We start from the raw sequence: 11,904 nt of genomic DNA on the forward strand, positions 1-11,904 counted from the left end.
TACACTGCTGCTATAGAATGAATGCTACTGGGGACAGCGAGCAAAACAGTTATGGCTAAAAGGGGGAGATCTAAATTCAAAATATTTCCACAAAGCAGCAACTGCAAGGAGGAAGAAGAATGAATTGAGCAGATTAAGAGGCGAGGATGGCGAATGGTGCGAGTGGGGTTCGGGGATGGAAGAGATCCTGTCCAACTACTTCAATGGCATCTTCACATCTGAGCAATGCTTTGCTGATCCTATACTATCAAATATTGCTTGTAAGATAACTGATACTGACAACGCAGAGCTCTTAAGACCGTTCAGTCCGGATGAAGTAAAAGCTGCGGTTTTCTCAATGCACCCTGAAAAAAGCCCAGGTCCAGACGGTTTTAGCCCTAGTTTCTATCAAAAATTTTGGGGGGTGGTCGGTGAAAAGGTGACTGAATCGTGCTTACAGTGGCTCAATTCTGGTAAATTTCCTGACAAAATTAATGAGACGATACTGGTTCTTATTCCAAAAAAATCAAAACCAGAATTTGCCCCCGATCTGCGTCCTATTGCACTCTGCAACGTGATACACAAGATTCTATCAAAAGTTCTGGCGAACAGGCTCAAGGATATACTCCCAAAAGTAATAGCTGAGCAGCAGAGTGCCTTCATCCCAGGAAGGCTGATAACGGACAATGTGATGATGGCTTTTGAGGTAAATCACTTTCTAAACAGGAAAACCTAAGGAAGGTTAGGCTATGCATCTTTAAAACTTGATATGGCTAAGGCCTATGACAGAGTGGAATGGGTTTTTCTGGAGAAAATGATGCTCAAACTAGGTTTCTCACCCTTATGGGTCCAGCTGATTATGCAATGCGTCACCAAGGCTAGGTACAATATTGTCAACGGAGAACATGTGGTTGGTCCTATCATTCCCTAGAGAGGTCTGAGGCAGGGTGACCCCATATCACTTTATCTCTTTCTAATCTGTGCTGAGGGATTATCAGCATCACTATCGGCATTAGAAGCAGGTTAGACACGGATGTGACAACATGGTTGTGCGATTGCTGCACAGGCACCGATAATATCTCATCTGTTTTTTTGCTGACGACAGTTATTTGTTTTTCAGGGCAACTATGGCAGAATGTGAAGTAATAAGACATTGTCTCAAACAGTATGAAGAAGCTTCAAGGCAGAAAATCAATCGCGATAAATCCTCCCTCCATTTTAGCAAAAATGTACCATCAGAAGTGAGGCAGAGCATCAGAGACAATTTAAATGTGGGAATTGTTCAGCGTCTGGGAAAATACCTTGGGTTTCCATCTTTAATCGGCAGAAATAAAAGAGAGGTGTTTGATTACATTGAGACAATGATCAGGAAAAGAATAAGCAGCTGGAAATCTAGATTCTTGTCAAAGGCGGGAAAGGAAATACTAATTAAATCTGTCCTACAGTCGCTGCCATCCTATGTTATGAGCATGTTTCTCATCCCGTCCACCTTATGTGAAGAACTTGAAAAAACTTCTAAACTTCTTCTGGTGGGGCTCTGAGGATGGTAATGGAAAAAAGATACACTGGAAGTCGTGGGAAAAACTATGCAAGCCTAAGCAACAAGGCAGAATGGGATTCAAACACTTACACAGGTTTAATATTGCCTTCCTAGCAAAATAGGCATGGCGCATGTTGGCTCATCCCAATTCCTTGGTTGCAAGGGTCTTTAAAGCTCGGTACTTTCCTCATACCTCCATCTTGGATGCCGAAATCAAAGCAAACCCGAGCTACATATGGAGAAGCATCGTAGCTGCTCTTCCTTTGCTGAGATCACAATGCCGTATCCTTATAGGGTCAGGTGAGGATGTGAATATATGGAATGAACCCTGGCTGCCCGATGATATAAATCCCTATATTGATAGCGTTGCACCTCCAGGATATGAAGATGCTAAAGTGGCTTCGCTAAGGGTTAATCCGCAAGGTAATTGGGACCATTCGAAACTTCAAGCTCTTTTATCTAACAGAGACAGAATGCTTATTACAAAAATAGTCTTGAGTCAAAGAGAAACAAGGGATAGATGGACATGGATGCTTGAAAGGAGCGGAAGCTACTCGATCAGAAATGGGTATCGTTTCCTACAGTACAGCGAAGTTGACAATCCAGTGGTTGTTACGAATGATGTCTGGAACTCTATTTGGAATGCACACGTCCCCCCTAAAGTTAGACACCTGCTGTGGAGAGCAACAACTCGTTGCTTACCAACGCGTGTGGAGTTGTCTAAAAACGTATAGAAACTTGTCTGATCTGCCCACGGTGTAATGCTGACGAAGAAACTATTTTTCATGCTTTTGTGGTATGCCCAGATGCTCGACAGGTTTGGAATTTTTTAAATCATGATGTCCTGTGCAGTAACGCAACTAATATAAACAAGTTCTGGTGTTTCATCAAGAATAGCTGTGATAAAAAACACACTTGAGCTCGCTGCGATGGTGTGTTGGGCGATATGGAGTGATAGGAATTCTGCTGTTTGGGAAGGAAAAAGACAGTCGCCGGCTATTACCTTCAGTAGCGCAGTAGCTTTCTTGTCGAAATGGCAGAACGCACAAATTGCAGCAAACACCGGCGCTACGGAGGTTGCAAGACAGGTCTGGTTATGTCCGGCACAGGGTAGTGTAAAGCTGAATGTGGATGCAGCGGTATTCTCAGCATCAGGGAAAGCAGGATATGGCTTCGTATTAAGAAACGAAGGGGGCGAATTCATTGCAGCAGGTAATGGACAGCTCGGTATCTGCCATGACCCACTGATTGCGGAGGGAATGAGCTGCCGGGAAGCGCTCAGCTGGTTGAAGAAGGAAGTGATGCAAAATGTTCATCTAGAAACGGATTCACAGCTCCTTGTACTAGCTATCTTCGGAACCAACGAGCTTGTTTCCCCTTTTGGCATTATCATTGACGATTGTAAAGCTCTAATTAACGACCTAAATGTTTTATCAATTTCTTTTGTGAGGAGGTCAGCGAATAAAGTAGCTAACTTGTTAGTCAGAGCTGCGGATTCCGAGTCTGATACTGGGATATGGAAACATAATCCCCCTGAGTTTATCTGTAATGCTTTAATTTCTGATAATCAATAAAGAGACCTACTTTTGATGTCAAAAAAAAAAAATGTCCATAATTTCTTGTAAGTTCTATTTCTTTTTTCTATTACAAATAGTATTATAAAATCGTGATGAGGACAAAAGGAATTACTAAAAAAAATACCAGTTTGGATTAAATGGACATCACCTGAGTTGTGATTATCATTATCAATTGCATTAAAAACTTCGAAAAAATTCAGATTAATAGAAGATATAAATACATGTGGAAACATACCCTACATTGGAGCACCAGTCATATTTATCAATTAATTTGACAATTTAACGAACTAGTATTTAATTTTATAATTATACAGTGCCCTTTTCTTTTGTTCGCCATTATTTCTTAAACCACTTTATTTATATGTGGTTGTTGTTCGTTTTGTCCATGCCTTATTTAATACTACATTTTAAAATTAATCACATTTTAAATTTAATGAAAATGAAACCTGACGCATATATATGATTTTATGCTAACTAGTATTATGCCCAAACGTTGCGCGGGGTGGATAAATTTTTTTTACAAAAATTTAACATTTTAATATTTTTAAAATTTTATATCATATTAATATTTTATTATAAAATAATTTAAATTTTCAAATTGTAAATAAATTAATGAACATACATTTATAATTACTTGATAATAGTGTTTGGAAGTTATTGAAGTCATAATCTATTGTCCATGTTTACATGTTTGTAAGGATCATTCCTTCCCGTTATTCTATAATATGTTTTCTATATAATCTTGCAATTTGAAATAGTTACTACACTTTGTGGGGATGTTTTTTCAATCAAATTCTAGCTCCCCTAAAAAAAATTCTCGTGCTTTGTAAAATCTTTAATAAATCCATGAATTTGAAATAAGCTTGCTTTTTTAATAATTTTATTTGGTTTATATAGTAGTTTGGAGGTTTAAATATTGTGTTAATTATAACAACGAAAAATTGAATGTGTTATAATTTTTTTTTAATTATATTGGTTTTAATGCTATTTATCAAAATTAAATGAATGAAATTTGAATGGACCCTTACATATTTTTTATCATTATATAATTTATTTTCGTTGGGATATTTTGTAAGTTATTTTATTATATCTATTAAATATAAATATAATTTTTTTTCAGTTATATTGGTTTTAATGCTATTTTTTAAAAGTTAAATGAATGAAATTTAAATGGACTCTTACATATTTTTTTATAAATGTGTTATAATTTTTTTTCCCAGTTATATTGGTTTTAGTGCTATTTATAAAAGTTAAATAAATGGAATTTGAATGGATTATTACATATTTTTTCGTTGAGATATTTTCTAAGTTATTTTATTATATCTATTAAATATAAATATAAAAATTTTCAGTAATATTGATTTTAATGCTATTCATTAAAGTTAAAAAAAATTGAATTTGAATGGATCCTTACATATTTTTTGTCGTTATATAAATTTTTTTCGTTGAAATATTTTGTAAGTTATTTTATTATATCTATTAAATATAAATTAGATTAGATATAATGTTTTTAATTTTCCTATATTACTATTTTGACAACTCATAAAAAAGGCCTCTAAAACTCTTCTCGTTAATATAATGATGGAATAATTAACATAAATAAGGTAGCGAGAGGTGTAGAACAACACAATTGAGAATAAAATAACTACTACATATGAAAAAAATCGAATAATTACCTTGAAAAACATAACGATATCCTGTAATTTTTTACACTTTTGCTTTTCCCGATTTCATTTCTTCATGCCTCTTCTATTTCCATCGGATTTCTTCAATTGGAGATATGAAAGTATAAATTCTGACAATTCTTGAAGCAAATGTTATTAATATAGTTTATCAATAAAAATCGCTCCTAAATAAATCTGAATCTCTTAATGAAGTAAGAACAAAATTATAAGATTAATAACAAAACTAATACATACTCAAAATTAAAGGTCGATGAAGACTTTGATTTTCGGTGGCCAATGAATATAATGATGGAATACTATCTATCATGATTTATATATAGGTTTATTTGTCACTTTTTGAATTTGCTTCGCTTTGTGTTTTTTTTTATCTTCTTGTAACTCTTACTTTCTTTTATTACTTTAATTGACTCACTATTAATTGACAAAAATAATATGTTAATATAGTACTAATTACATAAAGATAATTAAAACTCATTAATTCATTTATTCTCTTTGTTCCTATGGTATCAACTAAGCCAAAAAGCCTCTAAAACACATTTTGTAAATTTTCTCTGCTTCCGCTATTATATATAGTATAGATATGATACGTTTAAGTATATACTTTCTGCAGTGTTTTAAGAAAATTGTAGTTGTTTGGCTTCTTTTTTTTTTTTTTGAAAATACGGATGTACAAGAGGAGAATTATAGTATTCTCGAATTGTGAAATTGTGTCTATTAACTTTTACAATCAAACAACGGTTGGAAATAAAAGAGACCTTAGAATTTCCTGAGGTTCTGATGATCAAAATGATAACAACATAAGAAATACGTGAAGGACAAAATAAAATAAATTGAAAGGAAATAATGTGTTTAGATTAAAATTGAACTGAATGTCTACGATTCAACGTGGAAAATTAAAATTGTTGAAATCTATCGAGAATTTGTTAGAATTTTGTTCGACTCATTATTAGATTTTATATAGGGTTAATTACTAATCTAGCCCATTTGAGGGATCTGTTAATATATATATATAGTCCATTAATATATTTGACATACTTCTCTTCCATTTTACCAAATTAAACAATTTCATCCGTTCTGGATAAAAATACTCTCACATCCCGTAACCTCATTCTCATTTTCATTTCTTTCAAATTCTTACAATAAAATTCAACCCAAGATTTGTATATACATTATTTAAGTTCATGTAAGTATTATTTCTTCATTTTACACATATTATTTAAGTACGCAATTGCTCAGTTGAATGTTTTCTCGTTGAACCCGTCATTTTCGATTTCCTCAATTTTTATCAATATGCCGCATACATTTTTCGCATTTGCGAAGAAAGTTGCTCTTGTCGCATTTGCTACCGGAGCAATTTTGCCACAAATGTGACAGGAGCATTTTTTTTTTTCGCAAATGCAACAACTGTTATCGCAAATGTGAAAGGAGCAAATGTTGTTGCAAATGTATGCGACATATCGACAAAAATTGAGGAAATTGGGAATGACGGGTTTAACGAGAAAGCATTCAACTAACAAACCGCATACTTGAATAATGTGTATGTAAAATGAAGCACGAATGAGATGGAGAAGGAAATGAAAGAGAGAAGATGAAACAAAGAAAGGACGAAGAAGACGTTTGAGAGTCTGAGGAAGAAGATGAACTGAAATAAGGGTATTCTTGTCCAAAGTGTATGAAAGTGTTTAGATCTGTAAAATGAAAAGAAAGTGTGTCAAATATATTAATAGACCCCTCAAATAGACTACATTATTAATTAACCCTTTTTATATACAGATTAGTTTTAACTTAGAGTCACCTCACCATAGTTAGGCCCAATTGAGCCTGTTGTGTCCATAAGTACCCGAACATGAAAACATTTGTTTAAGGCTTAATACCTTTGATGCCCTCTACGTACTTGTCCCATTTTGTAGCTTAACACTCTCAATTTAGTGGTCAATCTATGAGCTCTCTCAATTCAAAAACTGTCATACATTTGGCGCCATTTATGTCTATATGGTATTGAATACACATCACAAGACACTTTCTGCATCCTGAGTGAACTATTCATTCATTGCTTTGAAACAGATATAAAAACTTAAAGGTCACCAAGTGTTACATTTGATGAGTTGAAAAGACTAATAGAATGAATAAAACGAGTTGAAGGGGCTAATAAATGCTATGTAGGTGCATAAATGAGTACGAAGTGTTAGATTTATTGAGTTAAAGGCTTATAAATTAGACACTAAATACATGAGGCTAAATGATAAAATGAAACTAGTTCAAGAAGCGTGAAGGTATTAAGCCTTTGTTTAAGTAGTCATATCTCCTTACCGTCTAATAGGGGTTTGTAAAAACAAAGATTTGGATTAATAGTTGGTTTTTAAAATGAAAAATCATAACATAGTCGGTCCATTTTGGTATAATTTTTTTTCAATTTTGGTTTCGTTTTTTTACTCACGGTTGGTTTTATGCAATCCTACCGATTAGACGAAAATCTATTGGTAATTGGCAAGGAGAGAATGGTATATTACCCTATCTATTATATAGGGATAAATGTACTAAAATAGTTGTAAGGTTTTTTGAGGAAGTAATAATTTAGTCTTCACGTACAAAATAACATCAATGTATAACGTTTACAAAAAAAATACCAATTTATTTAGATCTCGATAATAATCATTCATTACTTCGTTAAGTTCTGATTTCTCTCCACGTACAATTGGTAGAACTTTAGAGGGTAATATGTGTAACCGTTAAGTTTACATCAGTATTATTTTATACGTAGAGACTAAATTGACACTTTCTAAAAACCATACGTATATTTTGATACCTCATATATGGATGGCGGAATGAATAATGGTGAGTTATGATTGTCTTGTTAAACGAGTAAACACTGACATATACTACTAATATATATGCATTTAAATCATTATGTTTCGTTTCAGCTTATGCCTTTGCTTCTGCTGCTAATTTGCGCGTGTTGGCAATGGCATGCATGCCTACCTACGTCATCGTCTCTCTTTTCTTTTCTAAAATAAAAAATTAAAACACAGTAACAGAGACTTTTGTCTCTTTTTTTTTTTTTTTTTCGTTTGGTGGACTTCCGATATTTGTTGATGATCTATCTGGTATGGTATCTCGTCCTTCCGCCAATAAAGTTTAGCATTTTTTGGTGTCCAGAAATTTAAGGATGTCATCACCAAAAAATGAACTTCAACATAACAAAAGCTATTTAAGTATAGTCACGTCACATTAAACAAGTCAAATACATATATCAGATTCAATAAACATGTAATCTTTTTTTTTTTTATCTTTTTTGTTTTTAGTATAATATAACCCTCATCTTTCAATTGAGACATTCAACTCTCCACTAATTACATACATTTAATTTTCAATTACCTTATTCATCAATTTTGTTCTTATGTTACAAGAACTTTCTCTTAGAGAGAAGAAAAAATTCTGAAACTTAAAAATAGAAAACAGTGATTTTATACGTAATTCTAAACAATTTTAGTTTTTCAACTTTTCAAATATTAAATCATCATTAGTCAAGAGTCAAAGGACATAAAAATAATAATAATAAAGTTTAGGTATCATAAAAACACAAAATTGGATATTAATGATGTAAAACTAACGGCTTAATTAACCCAAAATTAAATTGTGAAAATTAAGTACATTTTGAAGCATGTGACTCATTCCATGTCATATAGGAAAAGAAAATTATAAAACTAACTTAAAATATAATTTTTTTTAATAAAACTAGGTAAAATGCTAGAAGAGCAGAGGCAAAGCATATTTGTCACCCTTCGTATAATATCAACAAAACCCAAACTTTATTAAAAAAAAAGAAAGAAATTATTACAAATAAGAAGAAAACTAACCAATCTAAACTATTATAAAGAACTGTAGTAATCATAAAAAAAATGAAATAATTACAAAAAATACGGAGCGGAGTTCCACCAAATAATATTAGCAAATTGTCTTCTTTATGATGTGCAACACAACAAATTCCATAAAAACAATATGATATATACAAGTCAATCAATCCAATTTGAGAACCTAGAGAGTCGTTTCAAGACACTGTTTAAACAGCGAAACGACATAAGATGAAATAAACTCGATCTAAAGTTGGTGCCAAACCTTTTCCCAAGCTACTTGAATAGCCAAAATTTTCACTCAAAGCTTAGAAATGTGAGATACCGATTGACCAAAAGAAAACACAAATCATCTTCTAGGGAAGCCCCTACGTGGAGCCATCCGTGTTAACTTTAATCCAACTCGATGAGAGAGGGCTCCAACACACCCCAACAATAATCGGAGCTCGGAGAGGACGAATGGAAATGTTAAGTTGTCGTAGAGCTTTCGTTATCGAATTCTTCATTGAACCCGGTCTGCAACCATCGGCTTCACGAATCGAATTCCAAAGAAAGTGAATAGAAAAAAAATCAGTGGCGTGATACCATCGCACATCGCGGAGTTCTGAAATCTCCAAATGATCCAAACAATAGAAACCACCCATGCAATCCAAATTGCACTTATATGGGAACTGAAGTTATACGTAATAAATCTTTGAAAAATATCATCAAAAGTACCTGAACAATAAATAGTTTTACCAAAGAGCGAATATAAGGCATGCCAAAGCCGATGAGAAAACGAACAAGACACAAAAAGATGAGTTGAAGTTTAAATGCCATTTTCACACAACTTGTAGCAAGAGACCATCAGTAAACTCCTACGTTCTAACCCATCGTGCATTGAATTCTCCCTTGCAAAATGTGCCAACGGATTGCATCTCTAGATTGAGGAATGAACGAACACCATAATACTATCCATCAAGGATGAATCACATAAGTAGGCCCTAAAAAATTATAAAAATCTTTCACACTAAAGTTGCCCTCCCCAAACCGTAACCAAATGCAAAAATCATTGTTGTCCCTTCCATGCTTAATCGAATAAATCTGAAAAGCGCACGATACTTTTGGAAAGGAGTCTCAACTGAGTCGGTGGGAAAAGAAGTGCATCGTATCACGCACAACGATTAATGATGCTTGGTAAAATATTACATTAAATAGCTTATAGTTGAATTGTACAGCGTCGTCACTCAATCTACTCGACCGAAAAAATCGATATAGCAGATAAAACGCTCGACTACTACACTCTTCATAGATAGGTTCGAGACGCTCACCTACTCGTTTCTTACATTAAATTAATTTAAACTTTTATAGTTGATTTATTTTGAATGATACTACAGTTGATTACACCTGCAAAACAATAAAGGCTAGGGTTGCCGAACTTTGGCCTCGTCTTCTGTGCTTTTAGGACACTATATCTTATACCACCTACTTCCATCTATTCTTCACATGGGATTAGGTCCCTCATATCATCCTTTTTTTAAAGCCGTTGAGGCTCGATTGGCACTAGTCACCTTTGATGATCTATATGGTCTGCTACTCAATGATGAATCAAAAATTGCAAAAGATAATTCCACATATCATATCCTGCTTATTTCCCTTTACTCTTCACGCCCGATTCTGGGAAGCACGCCCAACGAGGTTGATATTCACTCGGAGGATGAAATAATGCCAATTCTTGACAACCAATAATGCACTCAAGTTGTTACAACTCTGGTTATTCTCAATCCGATCGGTCTAGTTAATCTAATGCTCAGGAGCATTTCACTTGCCATAATTGCACGGGCTTAGGCCATGTAGCCTAAAATCAGAAGCTCCACTGTTCACTTCGGTTATAAGTGAATATCTAGTGAGGTAGATAGATAGGTGAGTGTGGAGTGTAAAGGACGACACTTTACAGAACCTTTATTCTATTGTAAAGGTTTGTGCTCTACCTATTCAAAGAGTTCACTAGTGGATTAAAACTCACAAGAAAGTATTCTGAGGACTGGATGTAGGCAGGAGACCGAACTAGTATAAATCGCAGTGTCACTATTTTCTCTAACCCTTTACTTTACTTCTGATATATTGTTTGGTTATGTTGAAAATATCTAAGTAGTGCTTCTGACTGTTGTACGCAACAAATTATATAAATTTAAGTCATCAGAAGCTCTCCCAGTTGAGTGTCCTTCTGTGTAAGAAATTCTAAAGTAGAACCAAGCTTCGTTTCTCTGTTTAATGTAGCAAACGAAGTTTGCCTCTGGTTCAGAATCTGTCTTTATCTTGTGCTATTGAATTAAATTTGTGTGAAAATTATAAAGGGCTAAAATTTACCCAATAGTTCCATTCACCCCCCTTTGGAACTAGATTCTATCTCATAAGGGACCAACAAATTAAACTTGGGTCATCTATAAAAAAAAAATTAAACTTGGGTCATGGACTTTAGTGTTAGTCATCATCCCACCTCTAACTTGGAAAATCTGAATATGTACTTTGAATACTTTGATCCTAATGAAGTTCAAATCAATAATGTCTAGACTCTATTTCTCGTGATGGTAACTCTACCTTTTTACTGGAGTCATCTCAATTTCAATTCCAAAAATTCTTTATGTACCTAAATTTGCTCATAATTTATTATCAGTTTATGAACTAATGAACTCTAATATTGTGTCCGTTTAATTTTTCTTTGATCATTTCTATATCAAGGATTTGGCATCGGCAAAAATCCGATTTCGAGGCTAGAGTAACAACGAGTTATATTCATTGTGCTTATCTACTTCAAATAATTGCTCAACTAATTTATCCACTCTTTCTTTTTGTCATGATCGATTAGGACATGTCTCTTTTTCAGTTGTAAAGTGTTTACTTGCTTCCAATAATATTGACATTTCTAGTCATAAACAATTATTATGTCATTCATGTTATGTGAGCAGAAGTCATAAATTACCATTTTATTTATTTGATCATGTTTCACATACTCCTCTTGAATTGATTTATGATGATGTTTAGGGTCTTGCACCCATTGTTTATATGGATGGATACCAATATTATGTTCTCTTTCTTTATCATTTCACGAAATACAATTGGATTTACTTTTTAAAGAATAAATCATATGCGCATGATGTTTTTATTCAATTCAAGAACATTATTGAGAAATTATTTGCCAAACCAATAAAAAGCTTTCAGTTTGATGGTGGTGGTGAATTTATGAAATTAACTGATTTCTTTCGCACCAATGGAATTACTCCATAACATTA

This window comes from Euphorbia lathyris, chromosome 2 (genome assembly GCF_963576675.1).
Source record: "Euphorbia lathyris chromosome 2, ddEupLath1.1, whole genome shotgun sequence".
Lineage (NCBI taxonomy): Eukaryota > Viridiplantae > Streptophyta > Magnoliopsida > Malpighiales > Euphorbiaceae > Euphorbia > Euphorbia lathyris.